This window comes from Spea bombifrons, chromosome 12 (genome assembly GCF_027358695.1).
Source record: "Spea bombifrons isolate aSpeBom1 chromosome 12, aSpeBom1.2.pri, whole genome shotgun sequence".
Lineage (NCBI taxonomy): Eukaryota > Metazoa > Chordata > Amphibia > Anura > Pelobatidae > Spea > Spea bombifrons.
In genome coordinates, this window is record NC_071098.1 from 1,202,679 (window position 1) to 1,214,085 (window position 11,407).

The following is an 11,407-nucleotide window of genomic DNA, read 5'->3' on the forward strand; positions in this document are numbered from 1 at the left end:
GAGGGTATTAAACATGCATGGGATAGACGTACGGCTCCTGAATCTAAGACGAGACCAACGACTGATTAAGGTTTGAATCTTTACAGCAGGAGATAATAATAATAATACGGTAATAATAATAATACAATAATATTAATAATAATAATAATGCAGTAATAATAATAATGCAATGCTATTAATAATAATAATAATATGGTAATATTACTAATACAATAATATTAATAATAATACAGTAATAATAATAATAAAATAATATTAATAATAATAATGCGGTAATAATAATAATAATACAATAATATTACTAATAATACAGTAATAATAATAATAAAATAATATTAATAATAATAATGCGGTAATAATAATAATACAATAATATTAATAATAATGAGCCAGAAGTCCCTTTCAGTTGACCTTTAATAAACCTGCATCAGCATTTACGATTTCCATAAAAATGCGTCTAATAATTTCTTCTGAAACTTGCAAAGTCTGTTAAATCCCCCCGAGCTCTTTTCATGGAGCCTCAGAGAGGGACATCACCCCCCCCCCAAGCGCCAAAACCCACACAGCGACGCGAAGCATTTTGGTTAAACGGCGAGCAGAAAGTTCAGCCATATTTCAGTTTCTCGCTTTGACTCGATGTTTTCGGGCGTTCTTCGCTGTGCGTGAACCGGATAAAATGACTCGTTACCCAGAACATCACCGTCTCCTTAACCTGCCCCGTGCCTTCCACATAACAGGGGTCATATATATATATATATATATATATAGTCTATACTGTATGGGGTTATATATATATATATATATAGTATATGGGGTAATATTTATAGTGTATGGGGTCATATATATATTAAATATATACGGTATGGAGTAATATATATATATATATATAGTCTATGGGTTATGGGGTAATATATTTATATATATTAAGTATATACGGTATGGAGTAATATATATATATATATATATATATAATCTATGGGTTATGGGGTAATATATTTATATATATTACGTATATACGGTATGGAGTAATATATATATATATATATAGTCTATGGGGTAATATTTATAGTGTATGGGGTCATATATATATTAAATATATACGGTATGGAGTAATATATATATATATATATAGTCTATGGGTTATGGGGTAATATATTTATATATATTAAGTATATATGGTATGGAGTAATATATATATATATATATATATATATAGTCTATGGGTTATGGGGTAATATATTTATATATATTAAGTATATATGGTATGGAGTAATATATATATATATATACATAGTCTATGGGTTATGGGGTAATATATTTATATATATTAGGTATATACGGTATGGAGTAATATATATATATATATATATATATATATATATATATACATAGTCTATGGGTTATGGGGTAATATATATAGTATATTGAGTAGTATATTGAGCATGGGAAAATATTATAAATAGAATAGGGGGTATAAAGTTCCCCAGTTATCTGCGTACCGGGTTGGATATGCCTAGACGAGGGCCGGATGGGGCCGATCTGCCAGCACATTCTGGGTTTCTGGGTTTAAAATGTTATTTTATGGACAGGGGTGAAGGATTTGTACACATGAGCTTACAGTCTAGAGAAAGTACTCGATAAAGTGAGGACTTCAATCACCGCCATGGATTCCTTTCAGGACGGACTCGGTTACGTCGCAGCCTCCGTACGTAACAGAATAATGTGTTTTGGGAAAGTTTATCATTTTATCATTTTTTTGTTGTCTGGTCCCCGCGATAAAGTCACCCAAAACGTCGTCAACAGGAAGCGGAGGAAACCAGGAGTGGAGGGAGAAGAGTCCAGGGCCGTCCATCGCTCTCCCCGCAGGAAACAGGCCGCTCACTCCTTCAGCAAACACAATAACCCAAAGGAAACGCGTTTCACAGAATACAAAGCGGGTCAAGGATACAGACGCTGGGGGAGCGCGGGGCAGGCGAGGGGCAGGCGAGGACGTGTGTGCCGGGCTGACACGCACCGCGTGGTCACTGAAACAATGTAACACGGCACAGTGAATCACAGCTCTCTGACAATGAAAGCTCCCGGTGTATCGTGACTTCATTCATCACGGATCCAGGTGCTAAAATAATACAAGAAATCCAAATAACGGACAAAAAGAGGCAGAAACAGGGATTCCTGCAACAAAAAGGACAGCTGAACAGTGCAGTTATTGGAAGCGGCTTTGAATCACGGTGTTCAGATCCCCGCCGATCCTTGAACATGTGATGTGCTGACAATGTACATGGCGCAGTTCACACGCACTCGCACACGTATGTTTGGTTTCTGTCCTGCGTGTGGATTTTTGCTCTTTGCGTTCACAATTCACACATTTGCAGAAAGTGAAGTCTATTTATTCTCATATATTTATTATATTTATTTATATGGCGCCAGCAGATGCCGTAGCGCTGTTACAATAGGGGGCAATAAGAATGATGGAGGAACTGCCAGGAACGCCCCTCTGGCACCGAACCCTCATGAACGGCACAACCTTTCCCGTCGCGCTGTTCTGGGGACTCGGGGGGTGGAATTATTTCACTGAGGATCGGTTTGCGACGTGCTGGCGAGCAGCGCCGTTTCTCCCTGTGCTGGGCGGAGGATCCAATGTCTTTGTCCCCGCCGACCCTCGCTCGGCCAGAGTTCAGACCTGTAGGAAGCATTTTCCATCTTCCTGTTATTGTGTGTAATGCAGTCCGTGATACCCCGCAGCCGATGACACGGAAGGCACAGGGGTCCCTGAGGTCACGGCTGTCAGCGGAGCCGCTTGTGCCAGAGTGGGTGACACAAGCTGACGGCACGAGGCTCGCTGCATCCTGACCCAAAGCTCCCGGTTACACCGGTTACACCGGTTACTGCCTGCCCTCACACCCGGCAGGGGAGGACATCAATCTACACAACACACAATCTACACAATACACAATCTACACAACACACAATCTACACAACACACAATCTACACAATGTTAGGCGAGAAAGGGGAGGCTCAGCCGAATCAGCCGCACTTGTCTTTGGTTATTTTGGTGTCGGACGATTAATATATAAATATAATAACACGACGTGGCCTCTTTTATTGTTTATCTCACTTTTTATCATTAATAAAGATTTAAAACCTGAAACAAAGTTTAACTTTCTCATTATCTGTAAAAAGAGAAGTGAGAGTTTCAGAAAGGGGTAAAATAAGAAGTGGGTCCGCCGCAGGCAAATCGGGGAGCGGTTACCCTGGGTGTGGGCAATAAGGGGCTTTCATAGAAAAAAACAATCAAAGCCACACATTTTCTAATCAAAAACATGTCGGATTAACCAAGTGCGACTTAAAGCGACATCGCAGTCAGAGATCCGGGGTAATCGAGAGAAAGTACTGTGGGATCCGATACGAGACTCGGGATCTGGGGTGAAAAAACAGATGCAGAAAGTCTGAATGAAACGTGATCCTCCCTGCGGGCAGATGTTACGCGGCGGGAGCGCCGGGAGCGCATGCGCCCTGAGATCTTTCGCTAAATTTAGCAGCAGATATCCAGATGTAACCAAGTCCAGCCGCGGCGCTCGCAGATTAATAATCCTGAGTGATGAGCTCCGGGAGGTGAAGGGTTATCGCCGGACCTCAGGCCTTTTCCTTCTCAGATACGAGATTAATCCTGACTTTCTTTTCAACAAAACGAGGCAGAAAGTGTTAAGATTGCGTAGAAAGTCAAAGCGGACAGAGATAAACAGTCCCTAGATCCCCAGGAACAGAGCGTTCTAATTAATAACTCTATATATCTAATTAACAACGCTATAAACTAATTAATAACTCTATATATCTAATTAATAACTCTATATATCTTATTAATTACTCTATATATCTAATTAATTACTCTATATATCTAATTAACAATGCTATAAACTAATTAATATAACTATATATATCTAATTAATAACTATATATCTAATTAATTACTCTATAAACTAATTATTAACTCTATATATCTAATTAATAACTCTATGGACTAATTAATAACTCTATATATCTAATTAATAACTCCATAAACTAATTAATAACGCTATATATCTAATAATAGCTCTATACACATGAATAGAGCGCTATGTTATATCTTATATATATTATATATTGTAATATTTTATTTTGATATATTGTATCTCGCAGACTGACGAGGTTTCCGAATATTTCTCACATTGGGGCAGATTAAATAATCGTATTCTCTCTCTGGGAAATGTCGTCCCGTTAACCCCCCCCAGCGCTTCATCTCCCCCTCCTTCAACCAAGTTAACCCCTTTATGTCAGTAAATCCAACACGCTTCATCTTCACAGCCCTTATTCTCACCTTTCCAGAATACTCGCACATGTAGGGAGATTCAGGTTGGATCGTTTGGGTTTGACTCTTAATCCAAGCTGCCCCAACCTCAGAGGTGAGCCCAAACTGCCCCCCTGCTTTAATGTGGTGCGGAGGATGAATGATGGGGTGACCTTGCCGTCTGACCTTGGGATCCGGGCTGAATAACTCTTTTACTGCAAGTGATTTTTTCTCTTTGTCCAGATCACTAATAGAAACCCCAATGATTCACGAGCATCGGGAGCGCCGATTCATCTCCCAGCTCTTAACCCTTTCATAGGGTCCGCATATGTACGGCAGATGCCCCCGGCTATCGGAATCTCTCTGGTGGGAATGGTGTTAATGGAGAGAGATGGCTCCGCTGACTACTGCGGTCGAGCTCCTTTGATTTTGGATTTTCCCAAAGTCCTCCATATGCCAAACATCTGAAACAAACTATTTATAACTGAATCAGACGTAAGAAAAGCATTAATAGAAATATTCCAGAGAGGTGAAACAAAGTAACACCGAGGTAACCCTACTCGTTCAACCAATATAAAAATATTTAAAGTAAAACGCGTTTCAGGGAGTAAAAGTCATCGCTAGAACATCCAAAATATGTCTAGTAAGGTATTTGCACATACATGGCCCAGGGCTTAGAAACATCTGTCCATCTTACGCGGATCGGCCGCTCATTCTGAATCTTTTGGTCATTATGTTTAATAAATCCCCAAAATAATTCCCTAATGAAACATTTACCATCCAGAAAGTATTATTGGGGGAATCCCTACGGACATAATGATCCCGCCTGGATTTTTTGGTCAGTTTGCGTGGTTTTACTGAATGGCCGGCGGGGTGTATTTTGGGGTCATCTGTGTTTGCTCGTGAAAACATGTCAGGGATCGAGTGTCTCTCCTGGGACGGCGGCCCCTGAAACCTCGCAGCTTCTGTATCACATCTGCTTTTACTTGGGATGTGCAGCCATCCTGCCCTCTCGCCCTCCCTCCTGCCCTCTCGCCCTCCCTCCTGCCCCTGTGGGTCAAATAAACTCCACTCCTCGCTGGTCTCTTGTTTTTATATGTAAGACTCCCAAGTCAGACTCCTTCTCTTTTCTCACGGCCACAATCTGAACGCACCGCATCTCCAAAGGGAGCTTCATGGCCGGCGACCCGGGAGCTCCCGGCGACCGATCCGATCGGTCAATGAGATGAAGTGTTCGGCTCTCCTACAAGGTTAGGGAACAAACCCCAAACGTTCCACTTGTATAACCCCCACGATCAGCCCCGGCCGGCAGGGGTAACAGAGGAATTGTAGCCCTGCTTACCCTGCAAAGCGCTGTCCTTTTTACCAGATGCGGGGCTAATAAGCTCAGAACGTGGAATAAGACGTCACGTTACTGGGGTACCCAGCGTATGAAATATCATCGGCTTTGGCCAACATGCGCAGCATCTGCCATTCAGTGTCCTCGCTGAACATGCAGCGACAGGAGGAGATGCTCTGCTTTTTATTTCATTCACAAATCCCCCTCGTTGGCGCATTAAAGAGCGCACATCGCGGAGTATTAAGGTTTGGCGAAAGCTCAATGAGTTCCTGCTGTGAACGGAAAAAATGTAAATTCTCATGGAAAAGACGGAGATTTTTAGACCCTTCGTTTGCCGCTAGGAGAGATTCCCTGGTGACCTCTCAGGCACCGTCTACGTCTGCGGCAAAAAGCGACGCTGCCGTGGCGGGAATGTTTCGTCCGGATCCCAGCTAGTAAATTACAACAAAGGAGTTCGAAACGTTTCGGCGAAGCCGCAAAACACAGCATAACATATAAAGCAGCGTCGTCCGGCTGCGGGGGTTGGCGGGACCCGCGGTGAATTCCGAGCTCCCGGGATATATAGTTATACTTCATACAGTTTGTGCTGCGTTACCGACACGCCGTTATTCATGAGAGTTTTCCTCGGATGCCCAAATGGTCCCCCCCGTCTTCTTTACTGCATTGTCGGGGGGCATCTGGCTTTAACTCTAGAATTTAGGAGCGCAAATACCCCCTGGATTAGCGAGTAATTGCCCGTACTCCAGTGGCCCCCTGCGTGGAATAAATCCTCGGCTTTCCTTCTTTCTGCAGAGCGTTGCAGCTGATAACGCCCTGCAGGGTCTGTGTATTCGGATAAAGCGGGAACCGGCCCAATTCTCCCACGAAAAGCGGTTTCTCTTTTGGTCGGTTTCTGGCAGCCCGGACCCCCCGGGCTCCTAACTTGGCTGAGGTCATGTTTTATTTTTTTCCCCTAAGGAAACTTTGTCAGCATTTTCCCGTCAGGAAAAAGAGCTAAATAAGTGTAGATTTTGCGAAGAAGGACAGAGTAAATATTTGTTTGGATTGCGGCGGCAGGGCGCAGCGGCGGGTGAATGCGCTCGCCGGCGGGAGGTTACTGTGCTTCTAATTACAGGGTTTGGCAGAGAACGAGCCGCTCCGTGGCCTTTTCAGGACACATTCCACGTATAACGAAAGTTCTGAACTGTAATAAATCCAGCGCAGAATACTCGGCTTTTGTGTGAATTATTAGTTATTAAGTGCAATGGAATGAAGATTGTGCCGCTGTGGAAGGGTTGGAATTATATTTATTATGTATCAGGAAGCTGAGCGCGTTCACAGGACGCAATGCAGCTAGAAAAGTATTTTTCACAAAAAAAATGAAAACATATTTCGCTGCGACGTTCTGAAGCCAAAAATGGGGCAACCACGCGGTCATGAGCTGCGGCCGTGCAGTAATCACGCGGATCACCCGCTAAGGTGAGAGATAAAGATGCGGGACGTACGGGGTCCGCCCTGGGCCGTGTATGAAGGGTCAGCGACACCCGGGAACCGATTAGACTTCTAACCCGAGATCGCGAGGCAGAATCAGAATCGGATTGTGATGCCCGACTCTTTATTCCAACCCGTTCGGTAAATAAGATGAAGCAACAACCGCATCACTTCTTCCCGGAGCAGAAACGTCCAGCGCACGGGGCTGGGGATGCCCAATAAAATGACGCATGTGCTGGACACACGCAGCCTGCGTCCCGACGCCGTGCAGCCTGCGCCCCGACTCCGTGCAGCCTGCGGCCGCGGGTACCCAGGGAGCGGGACCTACAGCATGAGCCGCGATAACGCTACACGAGAGGCTCCGCTGGCATTCGCCCCGTCCTGCCCCATGACTGCGACATTGCCGTGTTCTGTCGGCATGTTACATGTTTGCTGAGAAGTCGCTGCGTCAGACGTGGTCACCGCTGAATTCAGCAGATTCCAGGTCGCTCTTCAAACCATATTTTGCTTGGTTTTGCGTAACGAGGCTAGATGATTCATGGCGGCTGCGAAGCTCAGCAGGCAGAGCGAAGGAAAGAGACCAGATGGAAAAACAAAGAGGGTCTGAGAGAGGCCGCCGGGGGCCGTCTGCAGCTCCATCCCACGTGAGATTGAAACCACATGCTGTTGGGAGATTTTTGCAGCACATGTTCCTCTCGTGTGTAACCGGCTCAGCGACGAAGAGACAGAGAATAAACCACCGATCAGACTACCAGGAATCTCCATTCCCACCAGAGTAACCAGCCGGGGTCTTCATCATGTTCAGTGACCTCGTTTCATAATCCTCACCCATCCACCAACATCCTGCGGCCGATCCCACCCGTCCCGGCGGCCGCACAAACCGCCCTCCGTCAAACGCATCGTTCCACCGAGGAGCTGACCTGAACCTGTCTGTCTCTTTCTCTACAGACTGCGTGAAACATCGTTTTCCTTTTCTCCTCGAACATTCGGTGTCCGCTTCCTCGTCACGGGCTGAGCTCTTCATACGGTTACAAAGGAGACGTGAAATCACCTTCACCTATTAATGGAGATTTCTTAAAGTGAGACTTTTAGAGCCGGAAGGAAGGGTCAGAAGATGGATATTCCGTAAAGGTTACAATTCTAGCGCGATGTCAGACATGTTGTGGAAACGTCACCAAAAACCCAACGTAATGCATGAATATATTCAATTAAGGGACTCTCGAGATACCAAAAATAGATAGTAAGCTCTGCAGCTCTCCTCTGCTTCATCTACTCGTCTACTATAAGTGGATTCAGATCTCTGACTGGCTGTAGGAGAAACTCTAAGGATCATCAGCGAGTTAAACATTCATCGGCTTCCACGAGATGACTGTAACCTGGTGTTGGTTTGCGGTAACATTGTTTATGGGTATCCATGGTAACGAGAGACAAATAGTTTAATGTAAATGGCGTGTAGATACACAAAGCGAGGCACGTGCAGCATCCACACGCTATAGCGAGATGCTTATGGCTTCTAAATAGTTAACAGCACTGAATGTAAACACCACTGTGACGTCCAGGACAAATTGCAGACTGTGTCTTTTACTTTATTGATCACCATCCGGCCCCCGGCCCCCGTCTAGTCGCTCGTTTCTCCTGCTGTAAAGACTCAAACCTTAATCAGTTGTTGGTCTCGTCTTAGATTCAGGAGCCGTATGTCTACCCATGCGCGTTTAATCCCGTCGCTGGATTAATATTTAATAAAGTGCATATCACGGGTTAACGGGACAGTTTCATATTGACACAGAGACAGAGACATAGAGACATATCGAGACACACAGAGACATATAACATTCCCCAGAGCCCGTCACAGCGAAATGAGCGTGAATGAGCGGCTGGCCGCGAGGCGGGAGACAGGAGGACACCGGACTTTTCTATAAATGCTTCATTTAATTGCAAAGGATTTAGAACATTTTAACAAATGAATATATATTCAAATATACAAACGTATAAAAATATTTATCAGAATTGATGTTCCTGCATCAGTCAACGACAGGGAAAAAAAATAACATCTTAGAGACTTTGTTAACTAAATGCCGCGTCCGGCCCTCCGTGTTGAGCGGACACGGCTCGGCCCCGGAAACGCAGCCGTGAGAATCTGGAATCTCTTTAACCGTCAGAAAAACAGTACGTGTGACAATGCTACACCGGTCAGCTACCCCGCGAACGCCATATAAATTATTAAAACACCGCAAATCGCTGCCAAATACCCCAAACGTTATAAAAACATACGATAGATCCTGGAGTGCACACAGCTTATTACAACAAACATCTATTTATCCTACACAAACCTCTTTGGAATGTTTGGGAAATCCGGCACCCGGGAAGCGGCAACGGGCCGGTTACCGGCAGATCCGCATTTCTGTAATAAGGCACATTAGGCAACAAAACTCCTAAGCAGCGCGTTCACGATATAACCCCAACGAGCTGGGCTCCAGACCCGTGAATAGATCGTAAGCTCCAAGGACCAGGGCCCTTCTCCTTCTATCCCAGTCTTAACATTCGTAACGGAACCAGCTGGTGCTATATTCATAAAATGTAAAAAAGACATTATGGGTAAATGTTTTCGGGTGGTCGGTCATCATTTGGCCGTTACGGCTAAACGTTCAGTAGTAACGAAGTTTAAAGGAGGATTCGAGAATTGAGAGGCTAATAATAATAATTAATAATAATTAATAACATCGCGTCACGCATTACGGGTTTCACCGTTCAAAGCCGTTTCATTTTAGCTTCAATCCATTAATAACCCCTCTGCCCCACGCAGGGTTAAAGAAAGCCAACGACTTTCGGTTTGTGAAATCTGGACTTTTTGAACTGTTTTATGATTTTCAGACATAAACGAGTGACTTGTTACTTGTTACTGCGATTATATTCATTAGAATGTTTAATGAAAAGGGACTTTCGTGGTTTCAATAATCTCACAGTTTTTACAGCAGTTTATCTTACGGGGGACTCGTCCTCGTAGAGCCGCCCGGCAGCCGTGCTGTTTGATTTCATTCCGTAAATTAACACAAAAGCACCGATTTCCAATGAAAACTGAAAGTAAACTAAAAGAATACAACCAAACAAAAACCCCCGGAGTCCCCAAAAGAGATCTGCAAATCCAGACAAAGTTCAGGGAAAGAATCCGAAATAACGGTCAAAATCTGGATTATTGCTTTAAATCTCACAGGAGGAACTGGGGTTTAAACTTTGTTTTGGGGGAAAAACAACAGAGAATGAGTACAAATGTATCCATTACGGACCAAATCGGTTACTAATTCTCTTCTGGCTGCAACCCCTCTGTGAAAGGGTTAATCCCTGGAATGTATAAAGGATTCTCCGCTGGTTCCCATCTTTTGGATAGGAATGAAGATTTGATAACGCGTCTCCTTGAGTGCCTTAAATGACTCCTCGGCTCCAAATCCACATTTCTCAGGATCCGGAAGTTCTTTCTCTCCGTTCCGCTGTTTCTTGTAGGAATTATTTACAAAGCGCCGAGTATCCCGCCGCTCGATGGGCTACGTATAAAACGTCTGACTCAGCAGCCAAGCATCGGCCCTCAGGGACAGACAACCTCTACGTACACAAGGAGCAGCTATAATGTCCTTCAAGTCTTGGGGTGTTTGGGAGCCCCTGAAGAGCGAGGAGAAGCTGCAGGGTTAAAAAACACAACCCCCCCCCCCCGCTTAGCTTCTGCGGAGCAGCCCTGGCCCCCGGCGTGGACCCGGAGCCCCTGCTTTTGGGCACTGCTGTGAAAGCTACTGATAACGCAACTGTACAAGCGTCTCGTACAAAAGTTCCTTATAAAATATATACACACTCTGTAAAAATACAATCGGGGAGTCGCCCGGCCCCCGAATCCAACCAACGGGATGCGGCTCAGCTACATCCCCAAAATAAGACGAGGGGACACGGACCCTGCGCGAGGCGGCTGCGGGAGAGCGGGAGCTCCTCGCCAAACCGTGCAGCAATACAGCCAGAGAGGCAGCCGCCGGGCGAGCGCCACCCCGACGGCAGCCAGAACCTGCGCAGACGCACCCCGAGGGGCAGTGGCCAGCGACACAGGATGGGCTGCAGGCAGGAAATATCCACCTGCTTCGTGGTCCATCGCCTGCTCTGCGCATGTCTGGCTTGGCAAGAAAAAAAAACATAGGAAAAACGTCAGGAATTGGGAAAATACGAAATACTGGCACAAGATTAGGAAAGAAAATGTCTTCTGAGATAAGCGAGTCGCTCTCCTTCCTGATCAGCG